Source organism: Schistocerca nitens, chromosome 7 (assembly GCF_023898315.1).
Source record: "Schistocerca nitens isolate TAMUIC-IGC-003100 chromosome 7, iqSchNite1.1, whole genome shotgun sequence".
NCBI lineage: Eukaryota > Metazoa > Arthropoda > Insecta > Orthoptera > Acrididae > Schistocerca > Schistocerca nitens.
Window position 1 is genome coordinate 422,270,025 of NC_064620.1, and position 4,632 is coordinate 422,274,656.

At 44.9% G+C, this 4,632-nt stretch overlaps 1 pseudogene; it reads left to right on the forward strand.

Moving 5' to 3' along the window:
* Nucleotides 1-379: 379 nt before the first annotated feature.
* Nucleotides 380-497, forward strand: LOC126195971 (5S ribosomal RNA; annotated as a pseudogene).
* Nucleotides 498-4,632: the final 4,135 nt, after the last annotated feature.

Here is a 4,632-nt window from a genome sequence, read left to right on the forward strand (position 1 = left end):
GTTCCCACTTTGTTAATAAGTCATCTATGGTAGATCCGAGGAAAGAGTACAAAGCTGGTGTGGACACAAATGTTTCACAGCACACCATTCATGGTGCACTGACGAACTTGGGTTCCGCTGCAGACGATCCCCATGTGTTGACACAACATCGTCAATTGTGACTGGAGTAGAGAATTGACTGTGGATAAATGGAAACATGTCGCATGGTCAGATGAATCACTGCTAGTCGAAGCATGCACCGCACAACAGATGCAGTCCGATTGGGGGGGGGGGGGGGGTTATGGTGTGGTGGGAGACATTAAACATTCACCTGGGTTTGGCTTGCATAGGACCCATGTAAGTAACTGGAGGCATGGTGATGTGACTATGTGACCATTTTGCCAATGGCCTTGCCGCAGTGGTAACACCGGTTCCCGTCAGTTCACCGAAGTTACGCGCTGTCGGGCTGGGCTAGCACTTGGATGGGTGACCATCCGGTCTGCCAAGCGCTGTTGGCTAGTGGAGTGCACTCAGCCGTTGTGAGGCAAGCGGAGGAGTTACGTGATTGAGAAGTAGCGCCTCCGGTCTCGGAAACTGACATACGGCCGGGAGAGCGGTGTGCTGACCACATGCCCCTCCGTATCACCATCCAGTGACGCCTGTGGGCTGAGGATGACACGGCGGCCGGTCGGTACCGTTGGGCCTTCATGGCCTGTTCGGGAGTAGCTTAGTTTAGTTTATGTGACTATTTTTGCGGTCCATCTACTTCCCTTTGTGCCCTCTGAAATCATGACATCTTCCAGCAGGATAACTGACCATGTCGCCAGACTTGTTCTACAGTGGTCTGAGGAGTATGCCGTGGCTGTCATATTCACCTAATATGTACCCGATGGACTACGTCTGGAACAATACCGAGCGCCAACTGCACATCGACAAACGGCGAGCCTTAATTTACCGTACTTCTGTAATCTGTTTGAAGACATATGATGATACATACCTGCTATAGTGCATTCCAAAGTTGGAGCTACATGCTTTTAAGTGGGTAATCATAATACTTAGCTCATCTGTGTAGTCTGGATATAACAAAGTGTGTGCTCATGGTACATCCAAAAATCCTGTATTATATATTGAACTCATGTCATTTTGGCGAGCTAACTGCTCGTTGGCATTCTAGGATTACAGTCAGCTACGGGCAGAGAAAGACAAACAGACTTTTCATCTCTGCAGGAACTCTCCCAATGAATGCTGCCTGGGCTGTATAAACCGTGATAGCATAAGGAACGAGTCACTCCGCTCCCTGCGACTGGTGTTGACAGACGACGGGGAGACCACGTGCAGAGATTCGACCCTCCTTTCCGGGCATGAAAGGCGCTGGCACAATGGCGCCTCCTCACAAAGGAAGGGTGCCACCGCGCGTTGGCGTAATCCTCTGGAAGGGCAGGAAGCGTTTCAGGTGTGCTCAGGTGTGCGAGGGTGGCAATCGCACGGAGGCAGCCAGCGGCTGAGTGAGAATGGGAGACGAAGACCTAAATGCTCTGTTTCTCTCTCTCTCTCTGTCTCGCTCTTTCAAACACATACACGCGCGCGTATTGTAGCTACACTATGTGATCAAAAGTATCCGGACACCTGGCTGAAAATTATTTACAAGTTCGTGGCGCTCTCCATCGGTAATGCTGGAATTCAGTATTGTGTTAGCCCACCCTTGATGGCAGCTTCCACTATCGCCGGCATACGTTCAATCAGGTGCTGGAAGGTTCCTTGGGGAATGGCAGCCATTCTTCACGGAGTGCTGCACTGAGGAGAGGTATCGATGCCGGTCAGTGAGGCCTGGCACGAAGTCAGCGTTCCGAAACATCCCAAAGGTGTTCTATAGGATTCAGGTCACGACTCTGTGCAGGCCAGTCCATTACAGGCATATTATTGCCGTGCAACCACTCCACCACAGGCCGTGCATTAGGAACAGGTGCTCGTTCGTGTTGAAAGATACAGTCACCATCCCCGAATTGCTCTTCAACAGTGGGAAGCAAGAAGGTGCTTAAAACATCAATATAGGCCTGTGCCGTAATGGTGCAACGCAAAACAATAAGGGGTGCTAGCCCCCTTCATGAAAAACACGACCACACTATAACACCACCGCCTCCGAATTTTATTGCTGGCACTACACACGCTGGCAGATGACGTTCACTGGGCATTTGACATATCCACACCCCGCCATCAGATCGGCACATTGCGTACCGTGATTCGTTACTCCACACAACGTTTTTCCACTGTTCAATCGTCCAATGTTTACGTCCTTACAACAAGCGAGGCGTCGTTTGGCATTTACCGGCGTGATGTATGGCTTATATGCAGCCGTTTGACCACGAAATCCAAGTTTTCTCACCTCCCGCCTATCTGTCATAGTACTTGCAGTGGATCCTGATGCATTTTGGAATTCCTGTGTGATGGTATGGATAGATGTCTGCCATTTTCAGAAACAGTGGACCTAGGGATGTTTAGGAGTGTGGAAATATCGCGTATAGACGTATGACACAAGTGACAACCAATGACTTGACCACGTTCGAAGTCCGTGATTTCCGCGGAGCACCCCGTTCTGGTCTCTCACGATGACTACTGAGGTCGCTGATATGGAGTACCTGGCACTGGTCTACAATGATCTACTGAGTGACACAGTTTATGCTTGCTCCATCGTCTTCTCAATCACTGCACTCCCTCTTATTTACCGTCTACTTTTACACTACTTTTTGAACAGCACTGCCGAAACACCCGCTCTCAACACAGAAAAATCCTCTCTGTTCAGAGATACCAAGACCCTTCCAAGCTTCAAAAGACCCCCTTCTATCAAAGTAGCCATCTATCCCATACTCAAATCCGCATCTTAGTCTCGCAAATTCACTCAAACCCACAATTACTTCTCCTCCCCCCCAGCCCCCCTCCACCTTGTCAGCAGATTTCTTTATTAGTATTTTATTGTTTCCTATCTTCTATTGTCAATGTCATTTCAATCTTCTCCTTCATCTATATTCTTTTCACTCCTGACAGCTGTAATCATAAACCCAAATGGACTCAATTGTACTAAAATAATTTGTCTAATTCTTTATGCGATTCACTATTATTATCATTCTCATTATTATTATTATTAGCGTCAATTATTACTATTATCGTTATTAATATTGTTATGACTATTATTACTGTGATCTTCTTTTTGAAGTATTTGGTATGTGTTGTTCCTGGTCAGATATAAGGGAGTGCCTTAAGGCCACAATCTTGATGTAAATCACGGAGACTTTGTTTACAAGGCTGCAAAGGTTTCGCAAGTCTACTTGTAATTCGTTTCCAAATGGAGATTTCTGTGTCAGCGTGTTCTTTATGGGCTTCATTATTTTTATCGCTTTCATAAAGTACATGAGTAGCACATTATAACTGCAAAGCTTTTGCTTCCTTATCGCAGCCGTATGATTCATCAACACTGTTCGAAATAGTAGCTTCATTAGAATATCATCCATCAGCACTGTCAGAAACTATAACATTCGGTCTTATTTCGTCGTCACTGTCTGATGCCAGCACTAAGTCATGAGATGCTAGCCACTGATTTTCCTTACGTGTATTATTTTTCTCTTCCTTTAAAACATATCAGGATTCACGCTTGTAACAGTAAAAATAAAAGCGAAAGTGCTGTGTAAATGGTTGTGCATCACGAGCTGTAACTGCCCGGTGAAACTTGAAAATCAGAAAACTATTATTAATCTATGTTATAATAAAAATGGGAATAAATGTGATTATTTGGAATATCTTTTAATTAGAATACGCATAGAATGTCAGTAATATTTTTTCCTAATTATGACATATAAAATAAACACAAAAAAACAAGTGGTCAAGAAAATAAACAGGAAAAGAAAGTAGTCAAGTGACGACTCGGTAGGCACTTCAGCACTGGATAAAGTGTTGCGTCTGGTGGAATAAATGGAAACTACGTGAGGAGCCACCAACTGAAATGTGCTCACAAATTTAAAGTTTGGTGTTACAGCCGACGACAAAAGTCTATCTTCAGAGACGTATAGAAAATAACAACACTGGTATGTGACTTTCAAGTCATATAGTGCTGTAGAGGGTTAAGTTTGACTGAATTTCCCCTTTTATTTCGGTTCCATCCATCACTGTTTAAGCGTTTTGCGTATTACCATCAGTGGGGTTTTATTTATTACGCTGTCACTCACGATACTGTCAGGTGTTTGTGCTCATATTTCTTATGTACCATGGAATCTGATGCTGCAATCTTGTTTTCGGTTGTGCTACTTGTGTTAAGTAGTCTGATTTAAGATAAGTCGGCCGGCAGCTGCGGCCGAGCGGTTCTAGGCGCTTCAGTCCGGAACCGCGAGACCGCTACGGTGGCAGGTTCGACTCCTGCCTCGGCCATGGATGTGTGTGATGTCCTTAGGTTAGTTAGGTTTAAGTAGTTCTAGGGGACTGATGACCTCAGATGTTAATTCCCATAGTACTCAGAGCCATTTGAACCATTTAAGATAAGTCATTTATATTACTTCTATACCTTACACGTAGAGTAATACTTTTTTCACAATGTCTATATCCAAACATGAGTTTTGGCCTACAAATGTAATTTCTTGTTGTTCTTTCGGTCCTACAAATGTAATT